This window comes from Chroicocephalus ridibundus, chromosome 2 (assembly GCF_963924245.1).
Source record: "Chroicocephalus ridibundus chromosome 2, bChrRid1.1, whole genome shotgun sequence".
Taxonomy (NCBI): domain Eukaryota; kingdom Metazoa; phylum Chordata; class Aves; order Charadriiformes; family Laridae; genus Chroicocephalus; species Chroicocephalus ridibundus.
In genome coordinates, this window is record NC_086285.1 from 158,151,067 (window position 1) to 158,176,465 (window position 25,399).

Here is a 25,399-nt window from a genome sequence, read left to right on the forward strand (position 1 = left end):
CTGTACAAACACCTCTAAATCAGCCTCACATCACTTTGGGAAAGGAGATAATGTCTTCTTGCTAAACTTAGCTCGTGTGAGAGGAAATAGAGGCAGCGAAACGTGAGATGAGAGAGCCTTAAGATGGGGGGACAAGGAAAACTTGGCGCCCTGGCAGTTGTCTTCTGCCATACCCCTGCTGACACCCTTGAGAGGTTGTGCATTTAAACAAGCATCCCAGGTCTTTATCTCACTGCAGCCGAGCTTCCAGCTGTGACCAGATCTGAAGCTGTGCCACATCAGCACTGAAATGAGGTGTTCACTCAGAAAGAGGAGCTGCTGAGAAAATAGAGGTTCACAAGCCTATCAAATAGCAGGAGAAAAGGGTCTCTCTCACTGCAGTTCTGCAGTTTCTTCAAGACGGTTCTACCTAAGTGGCTCAAATCCCAGAGTAAATGATGCCACTGAGGGTGTTCAGCACTAAAATCTGGTTTCCAAACTAGGCTTCTGGGAGACATTTTGTATCTTGGTGATAGAGTTGCCCACTGCTGAGCTACTCCATCACAAGAAAGGCCACCTGGCAGATTTTCTAAATCCTGCCATCAAACTGATAAAAACTGTGCTTCAAATGGCACTAGCCCAGAACACAGTTTCCAAAGGATCTGGAAAGTGCTTAGCTTTTACAGTCACATGGAGGAAAATTGACCCTTTGAAGCATTCCAACTGAAGAGGTGCTCAGACTGAGAGATCTTGCTGTGATATTTATTCCAGAGAAAGAGGACACCAGGGTCAGCCACAATGAGTTCTCCACTTCCTTAATTTCCCTTGAGAAAATGTCTTAGCTCTGTCTTCCAAACAGAAGGTCCAGCCTTGGCCAGTGTAAAGATCTGGGCAAAAACCTTCTTTGTTGAGTCACTTTCCCCAGCAGCACGGGGCTCCTGGAGCATCCTGGCCAGGGAAAGCGAGGTGTAGGGTAACCCTTCTCTCCATTACAAAGAAGTGGGACATGAAAAGTTTGTACTCCTCCATTTCACACTCACGATAAAAGACAAGTGGCTCGGCTCCGTTCTCAGACTAACCCAACCTGTGAATGCCATCGTCTACTTTTCCTCTGCAACCAGCCCACACTGAGTATGACCTTGCCCCTGATGTCTTACTCCAGAACCTCATAAAAAATCTGAGCTCTTCGTGCCCACATTTGTGGTCCTTCTGGATTCATGGGTGTATTAGTCAAAATGCTGGTGTCAGCATAGCTAAGAGATCAGAGCAAACTTGATACTCCTAAACGCCGCTTACCAAAAATTAGGTGATATATGAGATCCATTTACAGCTTTTTCACTTGTTTCTTCTTGCTGGGATTTGCACATGTAAATGACAAGCTATTCTGCTGGGAAGATGTACCTTAAGAATTATGTTTAAAAATCAAAAAGGAAAAAAAAACACAAGACAAAACAAAAAAAAAAAAAAAAAAAAAAAAAAACAAAAACCAGTGAAATGTCTTTCAGCAGCCAGGATCAATATCTCCCTTTGCAATTAAAATTTAAACAAAAGTTCTTCTAAGATGTATTTATTAAAGGAACACATTGCTTTTCATTGGCTCAAACACCAGCATAGAGAAGTATTTAAAGTCTTACTAGTGAATTGTATCTCACAATTCTAGTTTGAATCACAAGATCATCACAACTTTGACAATACTGCTGCACAATTTCAAAAGCATAAGTTGTGGATCTGTTTGAAGGGGGAAGATATATATACGTTTTTCACAGACAGTAATTCCATTAAATTTCCAAGCTAACAGTGGTGAGTGTTACAGAACAGAGATTTGGATGATTCTTATTTTCCTTTTAAGCCACTTTCTCTGTGGGACACTGGTTGCTCATACTCTCTCATTTAGCAACAGGACAAGAAAGTTTGTATGTTTTACAAGGCTGGACTTAAAGCAAAATTCTTTTGCCAGACTACAGCTAACCCAAACTCTAGAAAATCGTTTCCATTTGTGATTTTCTTTTTCACACTATGCTGGTTAAGACTGTCCTTCATGCAGCATGTAAATGCCACAAGAAGGTACAGGCTTCGCAGTGCTGGAGGCTTTATGAGCACGTTGTGAGTGATAGCTCTGTTGCTCTAAAGAGCTTTCAGTCTAATGGCTGAGAAGTCTATGCAGATACGCTGTACCATCTGCCACTTTTCTTCTTCCAGATAATTTTTTACTATTTTCCATGTGATTTCTGATTCTCAAGGACTTGACAAAGCTGAGTTCCCCAAGGACTGCTTGAGAACTTTCCACGTGAAAGTCAGTATCTTCTTACCTTGGAGTCTGGAGTTCTTACCAAGACTGGAAAATCTGCCATAAGATGAAATAATATCATGCACATCGATGTAGTAAGTTGTTCCTGATGTTTCATTCCATCCTTGAACATATATTACTAGAGTTCGCTTTCAGTCTAAGGCCAAACTATGCCTGTGACAATGCCATGAACAGAGGACTAAATTGTCTCACTCCAGCAAGGACTGTAGAACTCCAGCTGCAGGTTTTCAGGAGACCACCCTTTGCTCCTGTGCCAGGAAGCCTGTCCAGTGTGTATTCCCCACTTAGGAATCACCTGGAAAGGTCCCAGACCTGCCTTGCTCCTTAGTCTGACATTAGATTTACCCTCATGCTGTGCCCACAGCGTGCCTTGGATTGCAGATCTGCATCCAGGCAGGATGGATGCTGAGCACAGTGTACTCCCTCAAGGGCCTGCTCTTGGAGCTGCAGATTTCAAGAATATGCAAAGCTGGAATTGAGCTCTGTGAGGTGACTTCCTAAAGTTCACGAGCTTTACAAAAAGACTGGAGCAAGAACAGATGTTTATAATTGAGATTGTGCCACCCATACTTTTTTTAAAAAAGGCATTTCTGCCCTTTTAATCAATTACAAGTCACCCATCACTTCGCTTATCTGCACTCTCACTAGGAAGGGATTAGAAGCAAGCTGGAATATGATCGTCATGTATAACACAAAAAACAGAATCACAGAATGGTTTGGGTTGGAAGAGACCTTAAAGATCATCTAGTCCAACCCCCTGCCATGGGCAGGGACACCTCCCACTAGACCAGGCTGCTCAAAGCCCCATCCAGCCTGGCCTTGAACACTTCCAGGGATGGGGCATCCACAGCTTCTCTGGGCAACCTGTGCCAGTGTCTCACCACCCTCACAGTAAAGAATTTCTTCCTGATATCCAATCTAAAACTCCCCCCTCTCAGTTTGAGGCCGTCACCCCATGTCCTATCATTACATTCCCTGATAAAGAGTCCCTCCCCATCCCTGCACATCCACCCAGGTGCACATACACATACGTGCGTGCACACATGAGTGAAAGGGAGCTAAGAATTCAGTAAGAGATAGGCTTCATTTCTCATTCTGACATGATCCTCCTGAATTCAGATGCAATGTAAACAAGACTTAATGGGAAGCAGTTCCTAATGAAATGGTTGGATTAGTTTGTCAGTCAGGAGCTGCAGATCTCAGGCAGCACTAAAGATCAGTCCCTGCCAAAAGGTGGGGTTTTTTTCATACAGTAAATTCCAAAGAGATACAGCAGTTCTAAATAGATCTATTGCTTTCTAAGAATATAGTGCAGTGTGCTTGCTAGGCAACTTGCCTAGAAATTCTTTTCCAATGAAGTACTGGAAGAGACAATTTCATTTGCTCTGCTCCCAGTTCCTTGAGTGGCAATGGCTCCAGTGCACCGCTTCGGTTACCCATATCAAGGCATCGTGTATCTAGAAGCCATTGTCTGAATCTGAAGGAAGCATTGCATCTGAGGGACGAACTGACAACTATAATCTACCATAAACCACTGAAGGTGGTCTTGTTAAAGACCAAATTACACGATTATTTGTGATCTAATTCAAACCCTACAGAAGCCAGTGGGAAACACTTATTAACACTGACAGACTTTAAAGTGGCCTGGCCTGCGGTGTGGAAAGGAGAGGCTGTGGACCATCTTGTGGTCCTCTGCAGAGAAAGTCAAGAAGGAGAGCCCATACATCTATATATGTTTGAGTTAACTCCCTGTGGGTTTGTTCCAAACCATAGGGGCCATAAGCAGAAACAAAACTTTCCTAGCATGGTACTGCACATGGTAGCATGACTCAATGTTGCACGTGAGAGACTCTGCAAGGTGTCCTGTGGATTGGCTTGAGACCTTTAAACCCCGGTCTCAGATCTGGACCTTAATTTTACAAAAACCTGAGCCAGGTTGTTCTGTACAACAGGAAAAACAGAGGTTCCTCATGATGCATGTTGGGAAGTCACATCATGCCTCATCATGTCTCTCCATAGCTGCATTGAGCCCCAAGGCCTCACACAACTCATTAGCTCCCTTCTTTATAGCAGCAGGCTACAAGAAGAGGATGGTGACATCTGAAAGGTGCCAAATTCAAGGCTTAAACTCCGAGGTAACCATTATGACAATTATATTTTCAAACCAAGGTAGCCAACAGAAGTACCACACACTGGATGCTCCTGAGGGAAGAAATCAGGCTCTCTGAAAAAGCACCAATTGCTCATGTTGTCTGACACATGTACAGTACTTAGAGGAAAATAAATCACAAGAAAGGGCTACTGTCACACCTCATTCCTGCCCTGCTGCCATGACAGATTCTTGCCAGGATTGCAGAGTCACTTTAAGAGACAGAGAAACGAAAAATAAAAATGGGTATCCAACTTAGAGTTCGGCAGCTTTCACACCATCCCTCTCACAAAGTTTTCTCCCTTCCATTACCCTCCAGTAGGATACACCCAGGACAATAGTTCCTAGCTTGTTGAGTGGAAAATTGCATGGAAGACAAAAGCACAGATTGCAAAACCAATTCCAACAGCCCAAAGCGTCTGAGAAAAGCTCCCTGGAATGCCTGCTTAGGAATTCCCCTTCCACTCCTGGGTGGCATGGTGCCAGGTAGTGCTGGAAGCTACAGCTTTCTCATCAGTCAGGAGAAGGGGCTTCAGATCCCACTCAAACAGACCCTATCGCCCACAGGCAGACGGGTAAAAAGTAGAGCTATGTTCACCATCTCTTAATTTATTCCAGGGAATTGCCCAGGTACTTTCATTCTTTATCCCGAGCTACAGCCAGGACAGCTCAGAGTCCTTGCCACGACCTTTTTCCTCCAAATAAAGTTTGCGTAGTAGTGACGACTAATGGGAGGGAAAATTGTAATTCCATTGTGGTAGCACACAAGAATAAAGACATACCAGCTGACAAGTGACAATAATTCATGCAGAACATCCAGGCTGGATACTGACCAGCTTACACTTTTGTGATTCCAGTGCTAAAACCATCTTCAGATTGTGCATTATCCTGACTTGGTGGAATGTCCAGCCAACTCATAGTAATGCAATCTTGGGGAATTATGCAATGCTGTTTTAAGTTCGATACTCAGCGCCAGAAAGTAACGCCCCATAATATGTTAAACATACCACAAGCAATGTAAAAATACTGCTCTCACTTCAAGGAGGGCTGAGCCCCAAAGACTTCTGAGGATCAAAGCCACAGCCATCAGTTACAAGAATCGGTCTACAATAGCGAGCAAAGAGCCCTAGTTATTCTCCACTGCTGGCATCAGTGCTGCTCAGCTGGCAGGAGGCTCATGGCACTGGTACAGCTCCAGGGGAGCAGACTTGCAGTGAAGACTCTGATTAAAACAGCAGGCTAAGTTTTTCGTTTTTAGTGTTGCCAATCATCAGCTACCATGTCATGAGATGTTGATCTTTTTATATGCAGCCCACAGCCATGCCAGCTCCTAGTGGTATATCTTGCCTGGTGGAGAACATCAGGATAAAGCATCAGCTTACTCTCCATTCCTCTCTCTTTTCTTTTTTCTAATGTACAGAGAATTCCTCACAAAAGGAATTCAAGACGCATGAGCCAGGCAGGATCAGACGGCTGGCTGTTGAGTTCATAAGGAGGTGGTAAGAAAGCGGCGCTACAAAAGAGGAGGATGGGCTTGTGGTTAAAGTGCTGGCCTGAGAATACAGACACCTGGATCCAGCTCCCAGCTCCTCCATAGATTTCCTCAGTGACTTCAGGCAAGTCCAGTGGGATAACCTAACCCATAAAAATGCATACCCACGCTTGCTCTGCCCATGCCCTGGCCTGGACTCTTCTTACACCTCTCAGCTGGGCTTGTTCACTCAGCTGATGTGCAGTGCCCATTCAGCCACTCAACCTTTGAACTGAAGCTGCCACATGTCTGTGCATGAAGCAAAACTTTCTTGCACCTGTCTACACCCAGGTGGTTAGTCACAACCTCCACCTCCGTGTCTTCTCAATGTCTCCACAAGGCTAACATTCGCCCTTCCTTTCTCTGCTTTGCTGTAAAATGGACAGCTAGGGAGATGAACAATTTTTTAGCACATACCTGTCTCTTTGGGGCCCTAATATTAAAGTACATGATATGCCTAACATGAAAGATATTTGCTTGAGAGAGACTGTCATCAGCAACCCATCAGGTTACCTTTCCAAAACCAGGGTGGGATTTTTTTTCGTTAACCCCACCAGTCGAGTCTAGCCTGGAATCTCTCTAGCCATTTTAACTCCGTAACCTTTCACAGCAGCTTGTTCCATTGCCTAATTGTTTGAGTAGCTGAAACACATCACCCACATATGTAGCCTGAATTTTCCTTTCTGCAGCTTAAATCAGTTTCTGCTGCTTCTTTCCTCTCTGACTAATGAGAATAACTGGCCCCGGTTCCCTTTATCACATCATTTCATGTATTTGCAGACAGCTATTATGTCTTCCTTCAGTCTTCTGTGCAAACTGAACATGCCTGTCTCTCTCAGCTGCTTCTCATAAGTCTGATTTTTGAAATCTTTTATCATTTCTGTTATTCTCCTTTGAGCTTTCTCCAATTTGTCAGTGTCTTTTCTTAAGGAGCTGCATCCAAAATGGAATTCACTACGCCAGCTGAGGCTTTCACCAGTGCCAAGTGGAGCAGAAGAGCGACCCTGCTTGTTTTACACATGACGTGCTTCTTATTTATACAATCCAGAATATTTCATTGGAAAGCATCAGTGGGCTAAATATGAGAACATATGGATGGGGGACAGCTAAGTGGAGAAGAAAAGTCTATGAGGCTTCAAAAGTTGTAAATGGCAAAAAAGAAGATTGTTTAGGTGGTCTTGAGATGAAGGAGGAGGCTAAGAATAATGGGATGAAATGAAATCGTAGGCTGGATATCAGGAAAAATATTGTAACAGTTTAGACTGTGGAAAACTCTCTCCCTGGGGAAGCGGTGCAGACTCCATAAGTTGAGTCATTAAGAACTAGACTAGACAAAGCAATGCAAACTGTATAGCAAGATGACCTAATATATTATTGGGATAGGGGCTAGATGGGCTGATAAACTTGGCATTTCTAAATTTCTTGTCCTACAGCACTCTCAAGTAACATAACTAATGTTTTCTTACGTTAATATTCACTTTTTGTCCTCACCAACACCTTCATGTGTTCTCCATTTGACCCATATGTGACAGAAAAGCTAATTTAGAAAGGCCTTGAGGATTTCTGGAAAAGTTTGGGGGAATTTAACACTTCCCCTGTCTCTGTATCCATGGGTCCCCACGTATAAAGAGGGGTTGCCAGGTTCCAGTCACAGACAGATAAATATCAACAGATCTCACATAGGACAAATGGAGAAAGCCAACACAACCAGCAGAGAATATTATTCATGCCTAAAACTGAGAAAACTCTACCACCACCATTAGCACCACAACCTGCCAATGCAAGGGGTCACACTGGTGGAGCAACACCAATGGCTGGCAGCCAGTGGCTGTAATCAAGGCAAATCCCCAGTCTAGACAAAGCTTTAGTTATCATGAGCAAAAGTCTCCAATCTCTGGGGCTAGTTTTCCTTTCAGTAACACAATTTCAGTACTGGTGGAAATCCACAAACTTCAGCAGAATTGCTCCTGACTCACACTCCCACGGGCGCAAGGGGGATCGGATCCCTGCAGAATTTCCCTTGGCTGAGAAGGGCAAAGCTAAGTGATATTTCTTCAGTTGCCTGGTGATCAAAGCACAAGAAAAATTCAAACAAATTCTAAATATGACCTTTATGGGTTTGTCTCTGGAGATCACAAGTATAAGGTCCAGTGGCTTGGGGAAGACCACACCTTAGAAGGTTGTGTGTCCACTGGATGCTCAGCATCTCTTTTTCTTGGTGTCAGCGATGCTTAGCTCCAATCTTGTTAGCTAGACTAGACAGAGTCTGAGGCTCAGATGTTTCACCCAGCCCAGAATAACGGCTAGAATAAATGTAAAGTGCAGGTGAAGAAATGCAAGTTGAAATGGAGAAAGACATTGCTCCACTGTATACTACACCTTAGAAAAAGACAGCTGTTTACAGCTTCTCTAAATGGTCAAACAGCTGAATCATTCCAAGAAGTATAGCACCTACATTCACTTTTAAAAAAACCTGGAATTTTATATTACTTTTGAATATTATTGTGTCCAAGTGGCTGATGCCATAGGAGCTTTCAGAGCAAGTCTTTTATAGCAGGATGGTCCAATTGTGAAAGTCAGAACTTTTACAAAATTATGGTCCCTGTTCCAGAGGGTCTACAGCCTAGGACTAGCCAGCCAGTAAAAGGAAACCAGAGAACTATGTTAGACTGTGAGATGAGCAGCATTATTGCAACATGGGGAAGGCTTTTCCACCATCAAATGTTTCATAGATACCAGAGCAAAGGAGAGACTTAGTGGTGTGAACAAAGCATGACCTTGAAAAGCTCTGAAAAGCCAGCCTGAGGTTAAACGACAAATTAGCACTCAAAGAGAGGTCTGGTGTATTTAGCTGTGTTCGTTGGTAAGCGTTGGAACCACTGGCTTACAATGCCTAGAAGTGGCTATTACATTAGTGAGATTATAGTAATTTAGTTGGTGCTGTTGCATAACAGGCTAAGGTGCTTAAATTCAGCAAAACTCTCTTGTCTGGCAGGAAATTGTCTTCTTGTAATAGCTGACCAGCTCAGCTGCAGGAGTCCGGAATGCATTCGCTGCATCTAGAGCCAGCACACAGCACTGGCAGAGGTCTCTAGGAAGGAGATGCCCATCTTTCCCCTCTTCTGTCATACTACTTGGCATCATTACTGGCAGGGAGCGGACCTGTCAATGAGAGGAAAGCAGGGAAAAGAAAAATGTAGGTTACTGCAAGGACCAAGTGAACATTCTGCAACCATTTGCTGAGCCACCACTGAAGAAGGTCGGCACCAAACCGCCAGGGTCAGATGGAGGAAACACTGACATTGGGAAGCGATTTGTACCTTCTACGTCAGAAATGAACACCAAGGTCCACAAAACACTCCAGCCAGAGGACTCCTTGGCTCATGGTTAGGTGTTCTGAAATTTCTCATGTACAAGTGGCTATTCATTGGCATTGGCACGGACTTGGAGCATTCAGTCTTCCAGCGTCATAGTTAGGAGAAAAATATAAGTCAATCTAAAAAGAAGTAGAAGCTTCAGGGGTTGTTTTATTTTTCTATGTGTGTGTCCTATGCAATATGTCATTCTGCCAGTCTCTGTGTGAAAGTCAAATCTACCTTAAACACTCTGGGATGTCTTAAACAGTCAGAATAGAAATGAAGCATTTTTTTCCTTAGCACAAGCACTCATAACAACACTTTTTAAAGTATGAAGCACCTCATTTGCCGTTACTTTTTGTATCCTACAAGAAGTGTTTTCCTAAGTATTTTCCTTTTCCTTATCACATCCTCTCTCTAAGGAAGGAAGCATTCCTCAGAAATGTGAACTGCTCAAGTGTAGCAATAAAGTAGTAACATACATTGTTTATTAAGAGGCTTGCACAGGTTCGCAGATATACAATAAAATCTAACTTCAGACTTTGGCCTTTTGTACTCACTGCTTGTAGTTTATCATAGAGTCGGGAGTTGTTTTGAAATTGAACAGCTCTTGACTTTTGAATTAAACACAAACAATTCAGCATTGCCTCCACTTGATGAAGTTTGAACTAGAGGACCCCAGGTGTCCTTTTCCAGGCCTTTATTATTAGTCTATAAGCCTCTGCTCTCACTCTTAGCTAAGCAAAGGTCTTGGGGATGCTCTCTGGAGAGCTGGGAAGTCCTATGTCTTACAACGATCTTTTACTTCAATGCCTATGCAAAGCACAGAGTACAGATGTAGCAAAAAGTGTGAGACATTTTTGCTTCTCTTAACTGCATAGTTCACAAAACACTTGTAATCTTTCACATCTATGCACTAAAGCAGGTAATCCTGTAACTTGTGTTGTCTCTTGGTCTAAAACTCATGGTCTAAAAAAAAGACTGGGTCTTGAGTTTGCGTCTTTTTCATGACTCAAGGAGAGGACAACTGGATATTCCTTGACCTCAACCCTCAAAACACAAAGAAAGTACACAGGGCGTTTCAGACTTCAAGCATTCGTTATTCGAAGTGTGCAGCAGATTATCACTTGCTGGTTTTTTTGCTTCTAGCAAGTGTTTCAGCTGTGCATTCACTGCCAACATGCTGCCATCACCATACTTCAGGTTCCTCTGTTTAGATGGCCTTTGGCTCAAGGAGGAGTTTTACATTCACCAGGGCATTGCAAAATCCTTGTCTTTTCTTGATGTGGAAGTCACAAATTTTGTCAGCTTGAGGGATCTGCGTCAGTCCTTTATTCCAACTGAAACCATAACAAGCAACACTGTTTAACACACAGTGACAAGTTCTTATTATGTCTGCCTAAAAGATTTCAATTGAAATTCAATAACAAAAGTCTTTGTGTGTTTGAATTCTATTGCCATTAATACTAGCTGATCGAGTGAAAACAAATGGGACGCATCAAGCATACCACTGGGTAGAGAAAACAGCAATGGAAATTAATGTTGAGTTTGGGGTTCAGTTTTATAAAAAAAGAAAAATGGGTTTGCTTCATTCAAGCCAAACAGTGCATTTCGCAGTATAATTAGGTCCTGTAAAGTTTGTCAGAGCTCCTGCCCTGAACCTCCACAGGAATTTTATTCATAAAGTTTCAACATAATTTAGTCAAGATTTTCTTCAAACTTCTTACCCGCTTCTTAATAAATGAGGACAAAAAGTCTTGCCTGAAGTGGTGGCAGTGGCAGTGGTTCTGCCGCCTGTCCTCTGAAACTCTCGCCCCTAATGGGGCTTGGGGCTACTCTTGCGCTTCTGCTTGCTGCCTTCACCTGCGTACTGGGGAATGGCAGGGTGGGAGACGGCCCGCAGGAATTTCTGATATCCGTTTGTTCTTGCACACATAGGTGGCGTTTTGCTTGCTTACAGGGACTTTCTGTGTTTGCTTATTGAGGTCAGGACCTTCTGCGTTTAGACTTTCAAGTCTTTCACCCTTACAACTATTTCTAGAAACTTATTTCTCAGCAGCTAATATATTTAGGAAATTACCATTCACACAATGACTGACTGTAGCCATTTTAAAGTTTCCAAAGATAATCTACGGTGTACACTCTTAGGCCCTTATTTTGCTTGCCAAGTAAGGAACATCATTGAAAGGAAAATAATTGGGTGTTGCCGTACAGAAACCATGTTCCTCATACCGTATCTTTAACACCCTGAAGTCGAGCATATTAGTCTCAGTTTCAAAGAGCACTGAGGTCTGCTGTCCTTAAAATGAGTGACCTGTGGTATAAAGCTTGCAGAGCATACAGCCCCTGATCAATATAGAGCTCTCCTGAAGGCCAGGTGAAAATCAGCCGAGAATCAAGGGATGCAGGTAATGAATAAACAGCTCGTTATCATTTAATGCTTGTTTATTCAATGGCATAATGTCATATGCAACTTGCAAAGCATCAGAAATGAAGGCAATTCAACTCCTCCACAAGACATCCAGAAGGAAAATGGTACTAGTAAGATGACTATGCTTACACCTCTATAGTGTTTATGTCTCTACGGATTTACTTCCTGGTGTAAATCCTTATTCAGAAAGACCTAGGGATTTCTCAACAGATTCCTGAGGGCTGTGCCCTGGAAAAAGGGTTCTGCTCTGCCAGACGCGGAGATTTAATTTGTGGAAAGATAGCATGGCTGGCTGTAAATCCTGGACGCAGGGCTGGCCCCAGTTCGCAGTGTGACCCACCCCACCCTCCCGCTGACGGCCAGCGTTGACTTGGCCTTTCTTACTCATCCTTCCCTTCGCCTCTTTTTCATTTTTGCACCTCATCTGAGACTCCTGATTCCCCATGTACATTCACATGGCCGTGACTTGTCTTCCCTTCCCCATCCCTGCTCCATCAGGAAAATTCATTAGCAATTAAGCAGTTGATCCTGGAATGTAAAACACCAGCTCTAAACACAAGCCTGACAGTAGTGAAAGGATGAGTTTGGCCTCCTTCCATCCCTGTGGTATCTCCTCTATCGCTACAGCCCTGTACTCACTGGCAGGTCCCTGTCCCCACCAGGAAGGCTCAGTGCAGACCTGCGGAGGTTGGTGGGTCACCACCCTGACTAGGAGGGCTCCAACCGCTCCTTAGGGAACTGCCATGACCCTCCAGTTTGAGGAGAGCTTTGAGCATAACAGCACTAATAATTGCTTTAATTAAAGTACAGACGGACCCACCCAGTGCCATGCCGTAGGTGTGCCACAGTGGCATTCCTCACCATGCTGCTAGGGCAGGAGGCCCTCAGAGGGATGCTGGGATGGGGACAAAGAAGGATGACACTGTCTTCTCCCAGACTGATAGGGCTCTTCTACCTCTTCATGCCTGGGCAAGGTGAGGAGAGGGGGGCAGAAAGACTCCTTGCTCAGCTGTAGGGTCAGACAGAGAAGGGACAGCAGGTGCAATAGCAGGAGGGACAGCAGGAGGCTCTGTCCCCCTACCTCAAGTGGCAGAGAAGGTCCCTCACCCTTTCCTGGAAAAGCTTCTGATGCCCATCCCTTGGCCTCCTGCCATCCCTCTGCAGGGTCTTGTCACTCAGCCCTGCATCCCAGAGCTCCTGCCCCACACTACCACGGCTCCCTGGCAGGAAACCTCACCTTGCTGTCCACCAGTTGCGGCCTCAACTCCTCATCCCGCATGGGCCATGGCCAGTGTCTGAGCGGCCATACCTTATTCTCCTATGGAAAACCCTCAGTCACCTTCCTCCCGCACCAGCAGTGATCCCATGGGACTTCCCGGGAAGAGGCAGCTGCAGACCTACAGCAGTTTCTTTGCCACCGGAGGGATGGGCTGCAGAGAAAAATGTCCTTGGCTTGTCCCAGTGTGCAGCGCTGCACAGTCAGTTCTTCCTCCAAAAGCCAGAGATTTCTAACAGAGTCTGCAAATCAGTCTCTTCTACTGACCTGGCTCTTGTAACTGCAGGAAATGTGGGAAATCACCTTTCTACCTCCAATTTGCATCAAGACCCTCTTTTAGCAAATTGGTTACTTCAAGGGCAAAAGCTGGGCCGCAAAAGGCAAAGGGGAAAAGGAAGTTCATTATCCCACTAGTCTGACCAAAGCTGCAGTGCTCTGCCAATCTCACAAGGTGCTCATTACGGTCTCTGCATGCTGCAGTATCACCGCACCTCCAGGTTGCTCGTACCAGCTTTTGCTCGTGCCACACTCATGCATAAACTCACCAACTTCTCTCTCCTGCCGTACACTCTCCCATACAGCACACAACATCCCGCGGCAGCCCCCTCTGCTGCAGCACTCAGCCTGGGCGCCTCCAAGCTGCTTTCTGGCCTGCTCCCTTTTTAACTTCACCTTATGGTAGGGAAAGAAATCCAGTGGAAACTCTGCTTGGGGTCTCTGCATTCTCCATTTGTCAAGTCTTTTTCATTTTCAGGTCTTTGAAGAGCTCCCGAGGCAATTATATAGGTCTTTCACTCTGTTTCCAATCTGTCTTCTGCACCAGAGGAATTTGCCTTTAAAATAGGTTTAGTAAGTGCCAGCTTTCCTGCATTCCTTTATCCCTGAGATTATTTTCCTCAGAGACCTTACTTACCAGTTCCCCAAGTTTGCCGAAGTCTACTTTTTTGGAGTCATTATCCATATTCTGCTGGTCTAGCTTTTTCCCTTGGAATAATGAACTTTATCATTTCATGCTTGCTTTCATCCAAATTACCACCCAACCTTTACATTCTCAGGCTGTTAGTCAGAAATGGGTTTAAAGTAGCTGCTCCCCTGCCCATTTCCTCCCACTTTCTGAAACAGCATCGTCTTCATCACATCCAGGAACATAACAGCCCGTCTATATCTAGCCATGTTGCTTTGGGTGGAGGTATCAAAGCAATTATCATGTCTTTCTACTAAAAAGAGCTGTCCCACTGATGTGTCTTCCTGTTGCTCAGAAAAAAAACTTCCACAACCTGTCCCAATGAGTTGCCCAGTATCAGGTTCAAAGCCCATGACAATTGGCCCTGTTTTTCTTCTTTTACCAGAAATGTTCAAATAGTCTCTCTCCTGTTCCTTCCCACTGCCTCCCTTTTCCTCCCTTCTACCTCCTGCACAAATGACATCCTTCCATACCTTCCATACCTTTCCTCAAGTCCCATGGTGTGCCCCACCAGACTGCCATTAAGGCTTACAGGTCTGCCACTGTGGGTTATTGTTTTTATTATTTGTTTTTAGGGTTAAAATGGATAAAAGTTTAATACACCTTAATGCTACAAAGCGTATTTGGTAAGACATGAAGGGCTGTAGGAAGGATTGCTCTCCAAAAAGCCGTGTGTAGGATAAATGGAAGACAGACACACACACACAGACTGGGGGAAAAAAAAAAAAAAAAAAAAAAAAAAAAAAGAGCTTAGGTTTGGCATGCAGGTTGCTGAAAAGCTGGAAATCCTGTATTGCAACAGATAGACAAAGCCGCTATATAATTTCTTGGACAGACCCCCACATACAGGCTTCATCCTGAGTTAAACACCAACTGATTTAACAGCAGCATGACTGTGGAATCCCCTTGTATATTAGTGGGAAGGAGTGGGCTAAAGGGCAGTAGCTCCTCATTGACTATATGAGGAAAACCTCATTTTTTCATGACACATTTTTTCCCATGAAAGGGAAGGATGAAAGCCAACAGATGCTTTCTTCATGAAAACTCTATTTCCCTAGTGTTTCTCTCCAGAAGTCAAGCGTGCAATTCCTTCTGGCCAGACAGACATTTCACGTGCAGTATAAATCTACCGCATCTCTTGGAAGAGGGTTTGGAAGCCTTAATAGCAGGGAAACTATCTACAGCAGTTCCCACTGGACTGAATTCACTCCTGCTCTCCACTTCAACAGATTAAGGGTGATCCACACAGCCTGAACCTCCTACAGGTTTTCTAGATGCAATTCCTTTCATGGACGTTTATGGATGCTCCTTTTTGGTTTTGCCTCTGTGTCCTTAGGTGTATTTAATCTCCCTCTCCCGTGCTCCACCCCAGCAATGGCTGCATTGTGCGGGGTGCTGATTGTAGTTATGTGTGAAGTACTTGATCTCTTAGGATAAAAGGTGCAATTTGAATGCAAAACACTGTGAAAGCTTCCCCCTTCTAATGGTTTTGCTTTCCCACGCTGGAAAATATCTAGGATGTTCATTTCCATTTTTCTTTTGTTTCCACTTTTGTGGTGCATACCAAACTCAGGAATGTATGTCATCTGAGCGAGGAGAAGGGCTACCTGAGCCTCAACCCAGACCCCAAATTGCCAGATAACTCCTTGTCTGAATAATGGTGCCAACCAAATTCCCAGTTCTGAATAAATGTGGCTTTAGCGGTCATGACAATTGGCATCCAGACTTTGTAGTGTATAGGGCTAGAAGGAATATTGACAAGTTAACTAGTCCAGCCCCTTACCCTAAGGCAAAAAATAACCCTCTCTCTGACATTGCTCCCATCTGTTCTTACCCATCAGTAGTCTTTATCTGGGACCTTAGGTCACTAGTAGATGATAACCAAGATAACCACGTCTATATTCGCAGCACTCTGCCTCTTGCAAATACCATTTGAGTTTGCTACAGCCAGGTTGTGCTTTGGGATGACTTCTGGGATGACTCGCCCAGGACGGCCCCGCTCAGCACCCCGCTGCCCCAGCACCCCGCCAGGGCTGCCCCGGCCCCCTCTGCCCAGCAGCTCTCCCCGGCAGCCGCGTGTCGGGTTCTGTCTCGGATTCCTTGGCACGTAATGATCCTTTTAATCACAACCAGCCAAAGCCGCTCACGGATTATTTCATTTGCCTGCCTGTAGCTCCGCAGTAAAATACATATGTTATCATCGTCGTTTTCTCATTTTGTTCCACTGCAAGAGTCTCGGATGGGGCCGGGTGCTCTGGGCTTTGATGTGTGTTTTTTTAAACTGCATGAGAACTATATTTAGTTTCAGTTCACTTGCAGTGTCAGGCTTCCCTGTCGTGGCCCTCTGCCTTTACCTTGGCAATGTTACAAGATCCAATTATGGCTTAAAAATCTGGCTGCAGAGAAGCAAAACTGCTGGCCTTTTATTCATTACTAAACAAGGACCTTCTGTTGTCCACAACACGTGCCTGACGTGGAACCTTTTAGGGGGCCCTTGAAGAGGCAGTTTTGCTGCTGTCCTGCCTTCATGATCTCATGAAGTCTTCAAAGTCTTAAAGACTTTCCTGCTATAAAAGACCAGGAAGCCTTTGGTGTAAAAGCAGAGCTGAGTCCCCCTTCACCGATCTCTTCTTTCACTTCCAGTCTGACCTGTCAGACAGAAATCCTACTTTACTTTCAAAAAAAAAAAAGGATGGAAGTGGGAATACTCATTTGAAGCATAACCTATTACAGACTCATCCACGTACCCTATCTGCTGAATTGTAGTACTCTGTCTGAAAGCCAACATAATGAATCAATATTTCTAAGGGAATATGAAGGGATTTTTTTTCTTGGTTTTCCAGTACCGTTTACAATAGTTTTTATGTTACCTTGGTTAACAGTCAACTTCTGGCTAACAAGTATCAGATTCATCTGCAAAGCAAAACATTTTCTTTTCTGACAGTGGATGTGAAGAATATGTTTTAAAGTGACTGTCTCGTTAATACGTTTGATTGAATTATACACCCCATAAAGAAATATTGTCCCATTATTAATATATACTGAGGCAATATCCAAGAAAAACTTCTGGAGGAAATAGCACAGTGAAAAGCCAACTCTGTCTGTACTTTGCATCTTTTTTTTTAAGCAATGCTTTATATTTCCTTGAACATAAAGGAGATATTGTCAACTCACTGTTTTAAGAGATTGACTTTCCCAATCAAAAGAAAAAGAAGGGAATTCGTCCTGCTTTCTCCTTGAAAACAAATGGTTTGGGAGTATTTTAAGCTGTGACTCTGTTGGTCTGATTGAAATCCACTATCGATGGCTTGCAATAAAATCTTTTGTCATTCACTTTACACACAACAGTTGTGGAAGAAACTCCCAAGTGAAACTGGCCTCTAAGGAAATTACAAAGTCACCCATCAAAAGCCTTGTTTAGGGCCAGGAGCAAGCGAAGCTGCTCATGGCATCTTCCTCGAGGTGGCCATCCCCATGCCACCTCCACCGAGCAGAAGACGGAGCAACACTTCTTGGTCACTGCACCATCGGAACATATGGGGACACTGGGGATATCAGGATATTCCCCCGACTCACCCAGACCTGGCTTACATGTAGAAATTGCCAGCCCTTAATGTGAATGCTCAAATTGGTTGATGAACGCTTTATGCTGATTTAGCTTAATTTGGGAACAAACTCAATTAAGCTGAATCGATGTTAGCTACTAAAGGGGTTGCACTAATTCAACTAAATTAATTTAGAAACCAATTTAGTTAAATTGGAACAATTTGTGTATGTAGACAAACCTCCATCTAGCACACACTCTCTCACTGACTTCATTTGAAAGAATAAAATCCCTTGCAGATCACGCTTCCTTCTACTCTAGCATAAGGCACCGCATCTTAAAGACAGTTGGAGCAGACGTGTGTGTTTGCATGTCTGGACATATATGTGCACACACAGTCACACACGCTATTCCTTTCAGAGCCTTCCTTCAGCCAAAATTTTCCAGATTTTGCCTAATACCCAGCAAAGTTGACTCACCCCACGCCCTTGACATTTTAAAGAAATATATTTGTTTAAATTCATGTCTATGCTCATGAACGCTGACTGTTTTTATTTTGGTTTGCAATTCACATGTAAGGTGTCTGCAGAGGATCTGTTTTCCCTTCTTTTTCCATCTCTCCTCCTCCAGCACAGCTGACGCATCGTGCAGACCGTTCCAGGCCCATGGCTGCTGTGCTCCCTCGGCCGTTCTCTCTGATGGAGGATGCCCCAGCATCAACAGGGCAGGATCGGGGCCTCACCACTCTCAGCTCCTCAGGACAGGAGCCACAGCACTTCAGACAAGGAACAGCCAAGGGTGAACATGCTTAGATTAGTCCTTGCTACGCTGGCTAGTGCTGCTGCTCGTCCACTGGAGTTGGACACCATCTCGCCGTCTCCTCCCAGGCTCTGGTGAGAGGTGGGGTTGGGCACAACATTGTGCTCCTCCCCTCATCAGATGGGGCTGGTGGGGAAGAGGAGGAGCAGAACTCCTTCTGTCACCCCCGGTAGCATTTCAGGCAGGTAACAGGGCAGATCTGAAGGTTGACAAGTTCAGCAAGAGCATTTCCATTGGCATGAAAACACGTGAAGTCCAAATCTCTTTCTGCATTGACGATTCATGCAAAAGCAGCGGATCTCAAGTCTCTTCAGATGGATGAGTTTGTTCCTCCCTGCTGTGCCAATGCCAAATACACAGGGCATTGCAGAGCCCAACTGCCCACGCTGTGAAGCCCCAAAGCAGTTTCATAAGGCAGAAAATTACTCTGGTGGCCTAGTGTCCAATGCACCACCCCTTTCTCCTCCTCAAAAACACAAACTTATCTCAGCACTGTCCGCAAGATCTCTCCCTATGATGTCATAGAAGAAGTTCTAATCAAATAAGTTTAAATATAAATCCCAGCCTTTCTTTTTGTTTCCTGGATACTGAAATGTAACACAGAAACGCGGCCCCGGCTCTCTTTTTATTCTGCTGAAGCCGAAGCCTGGGCGAGCATCCCTCCCTCTCCCGCGGCTGCCTCCTGTGTCGCACCCACACGCTTTGATACGTCTGGGTGCTGATAAAATTGCAGTTAGCAGGAGCAATATCCCTGTCCCATTCTCCGTGATTTCGGCTTCCCAAGGATTAAAGTGTTTTTTCTGAAGGAACCTCAGTACATATCGCAACACCAAAGCTCGGCAAGGACAGAAACTTCCTTTGTTGTGCAAAGTTATGACAGGAAATAGCGCTGGGTTGGACTGATAAGCTTTTCGCGTTCACCTGCTGCGTATCAAATGTTTGGGAAAGGTGTGTAGTAGGACATTCGAAGTCAGCTATTCACCGCCAAAGCTTTATAGAAGCTTTGTAGATGGCAGGCTTCTGGGTGCAAATAAATTTATATCTCTTTCACAAAGAAAGTTCGAAAAGTGTATTAATAATGCCTCGGTAAAATGACTGCCTGACTGGCATTAGTAATAAAACTGCTTCCATTCCTGACAAAAACAAGCCTACCATGAAAAAAACCACCAGTTTATTTTTACTACCATGGCAGCTCTGTGTTGAAATATTTTTGCAGATTGCCAGACACCAGCGCTTGTGATCAGACCCTGTTGGATCACAGAGGTTTGTAAGCTGCCCGTCAGTATTTACATAGTGTGAGCGTCTGTTGTATTTCGCATGGGATTAAGTATAATCAAAATTCATGTTATCCTTTGCAAGCTAGCATCAGAGGAAGGCATGCATATTTCAGCTAATTAATTAACAGGAGGATGGATGTGTTAACGTGAGCCTCTTGAGACTCAGGTTAATAACCCACTAAGGGTCGTATTTGCAAGTGGCAAAGCTTCTGTGGCTATACAGCGAGCCATAAATTATGGGTGAGGCCATTTTCTTCTCCAGTCCTGACTGTCTAGGTACAGGGGGTTGTTATGGCTCTGCTTTCACAGGAGGGCAAAGACTGTCTTTTCCTCTTGTTTTGCTCCTAACTCTTTCTGTGTAACACATTAAAACCCTCTGAATGGCACTGATCACGGTGCAAGGAAACACAAGGGTCTCTTTTTCAGCCACCCAGAGGAGGCAGGGTGGCCTTCATTATCTAATGCTTCCCTGGTGTTTTTAAGCCAGGGACTGAAACGAATTTGCAAGCATCACACCAGTCATGCCTACGTCACTGCAAAGAAACAGCAAAATTATATGCTGTGGAGAGACATTCTTTTTGCGGAGGCCTGTTGCCAGCTGAAGATTGTCCCTGCTGGAGGTCACCTTCCCACCTCTGCTGCTGTGAGTCAGTGAGCATCTTAACGTCCAGAGACAGAGACAGCCTGGCCTTTCGCTTGACCAGGGGCTCTCCCAACATCTTGTACAAGCTGAGCTGCGGAAGTGGGGACAAGCTGAGCTGGTGGTACCCATCTGTAGCCTCCCTGGACCCACTTCGCAGATGGGAACATTGAACCTAAGGCCAAAAATTAGGTTCAGCTACAAAATTCAGATGAGGAGCCCCTGCATCGCCTCCCCACACATCCTGTTCTGTAGAGTGTTTTCACGGATCTTCAAGCCTTCATAAAACCCCTGTTAGCCAAGATTTTGGGTGTCTCTGGAGAGAAGCTGGTGAAAGCCAAGCGTGAGATCAGAGCAGACTCCCCTCTGCTTTCCTAAACACAGCCCCCAGCTTGAACCCATGAAAAAAGCCAAGTCTTTCTGCAAAAAGCAAGGAGCTTGTACATACTTTTTAACACATTTTGATTACAAAACCAGGGGAAAATAAATCCTGACAAGGCTACATGCATCTGGCAGAGGGGGGGAGCTGGCTTTCCTTCCCTGGGGTGCTCGGGGGCTGTCTGCCGAAGGTTGTGTGCACAGGTCCCCTGCAGAGCCATGGACCCCCACACAAGTGCAGAGGGCGAGGGGTGGCCAGAGCAGATGAAAGAGGGGTGTCAGGACCTTTTTAGGAAATCTGGCCCAGCAGCAGTCTGCAAGGGAGAAAAAAGCTGGAAAATGGAGGAAACAGAAAAATTTGGATGGGGACTGCTCTGCTGCTGGGCTCTCACCCCTCCCCACCCCCTCCCAAAACAGCACAGCAGGAACAGAGCTGAGCCATGAGCCTGAGACACATCCCTCTCTGGGCTGTTGGGTTTGGGGTTACGGTTGCATTGGCAGCTTTGTCCTGCCGTGGGGTTGGCAAGGCCAAGAGTGTTCCCCATGGAGCTGGCTCGTAGGCAATGATCTCAGGCAGGGATCAGCAAAGCCCCATCTCCTTCATAACAGGGCTGAAGGGATCCCACAGAGACAGGCAGCTCCACGCCATCTGGGCTGTGGAACAGGACCACCTCATCACCACCTCCTGCTGAGGAGATGCTCCAGGCTCACGCACACCCTGGTTGTGTGGGAGATGGGGTATTTGGGACGTCAAGTTTCTCAGGCTTCTCAGTCCTCCAGCCTAGGTCTCTCCACCAGAAGGCTCTTATTATTTGGGGAAGTTGCAAATCCGTGGTGTAACCTCTCCAATGACAACACAGGGGGAGGGAACAGCCTCTAACAAAACAGGAAGCTCCAACATGTAATCTGAGGTGTTCATTTGAATTAGGGATGAGCTCCACTACTCCTCGTGTTTTACAGCTGTTGTAGCTCTCAGCTCCTACGAAGGGTGTGACTACACGGGAGATGACTGAAAAGTCTGGTGGAAAGAGTGGGTGAAATTGCACAAGGCGTTCATCAATGAAGTCCCCAGGGTCAGGGTTTATTTGAACAGGTCATTGGATATTGCCCTCAGGAACAGAGCAAGTTAAAACGCCACTGAACAAATCTTCCCCACAGCATTTAATTCCTTCTTAGTTCTATTTGGAGTTGGTGAGTTAATGGCCTAATCACTTGTAACAAAACGGGCCAGGTTAAGCACCAGGGAGAGTGGGAAATCGTGCTGTTTATCACTGCTGAGCTGGCATTTATCTGTATAAATAGGAGCAGGCTGGGTTACAAAGACGTGCCTGAGCTGAAAATCGAGGGAAATCAGAGCTTAATCCTCTCATTTACCCACACTTACGAGCTAGAGCAGCAAAGGTATTTATCTGCCCCTCCCTGGCACATGGGTGCACATCTGCCCTCAGAGGTCACAGACCAGCTCTCCAGTCTCCTGCAGGAGCCTGGGGAGCCTGAAGAGGCAGGACACAGGTAGGCAAACAAATCCAAATACTGCAATTAAATCCCATAGTTACTGTTCCTCCTTTTCATGCTCATCACCACTTGCAAGGCGGTTCATATTTGCGATTGAGTGGATCAACTGCCTGCCAAGCCACTCTGACCTGGCCTGTGGAGAGAATCCAGGCAGGGATCAGCAGTAACTGCTTTTCCTCATCCAATCAGGACCCCACCAGACCCTCAAAGAGACAGGCACATCCCTCCACCCAAGCATGCTCAAGAGCTTTCACCAAACATGTCCTTCACGTGCTGCAAAATGCAGACGGTGTTTCCAGCTGCAGCCTGGAGAAGCCACAAACTCCAGGCTAGTTTCTCAAAAGTCTGCATTTAGAGACCTGTATCTCACTGAACACTTCTAATAAGGAGCTGGGCATCCACCAGCCATAATGAGGAATTCATCGACTCATCATTAGTCTCTTCCCATGTCCTGAAGTTACCAACCCTCCAGATCTAGCAGTGCAACCATACAAGAGTTGCTCCCTACAGCTCCCAGTGTTGCCTCATCTGCTCACATCTGTAGCCACGTGCTGTCAGGGAATGATTGTGCTCGTTTCTCTTCCTCCCTGCCCCAACTGCACAGTCCAGTCCTTTCCTCCATCAGTTCTGGTCCTCACCTAACCTTTCTGGAGAGCTGATTCAGCTCATTCACTCAGCAAAAGGTTCATGCACGGATGTGACAAGCCCCTGAGCCTAGTACAAGAGAAACAACAGGAGCATCTGGCCACGAGAGTGGCAAAAGTGGGTCTGTCTTCTCTTGGTGACAGTAAATTGGTGTAACCCATCTCACCAACCCGCTGGTGTAGCCCAGCCTTATACTACCTCTTCCAAAAAAAACCCAGTTCAGAAAATCAATCAATCAATCAATATATAGGTAAATAAATAAACAAACATTGTTTATGTTATTCAGTTTAAACCTGCATCATTCTTGGGGGGAGGGAAGCTCAGGGTAGGAAGGGACTACATGAGCAGTTATTTCAGGAGCTAAGGGGATGGGAGTACCCAGCGCAGTGAGGATGGCCATGACAAGCAGACGGGGACAATAACCTCTTGCTCTGGCTCCATTCTATCTGGAATAACATGTCTGATCACAGCCCGAGAGCCGCAAATGAAGGGCTAGAGGTACGAGTTTACCTTCCCCACACATCACTCATCACACCCGGCCACACTCTGCTGCAGCACCTCTGAGAAACCATTCTAACCATGCTGCATCTGTGGTTTTGCAGGCTTGAATTCGTAATTGCAGGCTCAGCATTCACTCTTTGAAAGCCAGCCTGCTGTATCTAATTTCAAGCAGTGCCCTGCCTAACAGTCATGAGCAAGGTGCCAGCTAAAGCTATGCAATGAGGTTATTATTATAGCTGGAGAACAAGAGGCGTTGCAAGGAAAAGACCTTGGCAGCCCGCGTGGAGGACTACAGAGACGGGCATGGTTATATACACACGCTGCAAATAATTGCGCTTACTACCGACAGCCCAGCTTCACTGAACGGCTGCTGCAGCGGCAGAGGCTTTGCAAGCAAGTCAGACCTTCGCGAGCCTGCCACGTTTGCAACTTGGCACAGAAAATCTGCTCCTCTTTCCGCTACGTTTTTCCACTTGTTACCGTGATGCAGAAGAATCTCAGATCCTCACCGCCAACTGATTAAAGGAGGATACAGAGGAGAGTCCCCACCTCGTTTGCCTATCAGTTAATTATCACAGGGGAGTTTGGTGCTGTCGGTAAAGAGTTTTCTTCCATTTCTTCCCTTTGATTTGGCCCTCAAAAGCAAGTCTTGAAGACAGATTTCTTACCTTGAAAGAAATTAGAAAGTACAGCCACTGATGCCCTCCGCCACAGAGCAGCTGTTTGCATGGGACTGGGGAAAAGAAGGGCAATCTCTGCCTCACTTAATTTCCAGCCATGTGGATGTTAAAGAAGGCAAAAAAAAGGAACCTTCCACCTATTTTATAGCTGGCTGTGAAAAGCCAGCACCATCCTCATGGCAGCGACAGCTTCAATAGTACAAGGTACCAAAAATCACGAGCACTTTTAGAAAGAACCAAGCGTGTGATTCTGTGGCTCTGGCGAAACCCTGGGCAAATAATTTCCATATGTTCCCCCACTATCTTAGTGCCATCGGCTTGATAAGAGACTCGGAATTATCTTGAAGTACCACAGCGCAACGTGTGAAAGCAGCTTCCTTCCAACCTGGAAACAAAACATTTTTGTGACTGATGCCTGGGTTATATTTATTTACACATATTATTTTTTTAATATATATATTTTATTATTTTTATATCTATATATATACACATATATACATATATATATATGCCACCTCCCTTTAGCTGGATACATGTGGGTCCTGCTGCCTGCATGGGCCCCTGCTGTTGTTAATGGAATTCCATGCGAGCCACATGACTTCCCACACAGATTGGATTCCTCGACAAGGAAGCATAAACGTAGCATAAACTCTGTGCAGATATAGGAGTCGCCATTTGTAAAGGACCCCAAGTTGTCTGAAAGGGCAATGCATCATACAAGCTACTCAGTCTCATTCTGCTTGTTCTCTCCAGCACTGTACTTTCACTAATGTCACTGGAGTTAAATCACTGTAAATAGGGTCAGAAGATGCCTGATCTATTTTTTTTTACCAAGTGGAAGCTGATCAACAGGTTTGGGTGTCCATCACTGACCTTAATGGCAGTGCTTGTCCTTCTAAAATATGCAAAAGGTACCCAATTACATATGTGTACGCATTCCATGAAGTGCAAGCTCAGTTATTATCAAGCTAACATCTACAGGTTTTGTGCCCCAGAGTCCTCTTGAACTACGTAAGGCACAACCAAGAGTCCGTTCCTACACTGGGTAGCTAATGTAATATAAGTTTAAAATGGATAGAGGACAGATTCATCAGATACAGAAAATGCCAAGAGACAATTAAATTAATAGTGGTGTGAGGGACAAGAGACCTAGCTCACCAGCAGCGTTACGCTAACATGATGCACGAACCTCAAAAATTAATGTCTTCGGCAGGACAACTGTCCCACCCCACACAAGGTGTTTGCACCCATATGCAGTAAGTCAAACATAGGAGAAAAGTTGCTTAATGGCAGGGGCCACCTGCTAAGTCAGAGGAAATCCAGGTGGGCATGGCCAGAGCTCCAAGAAGAACTACAGCTGCACAAACAGTTGGCCAGGTGGAGCCTGCGAGATCTCTGCAAATCGC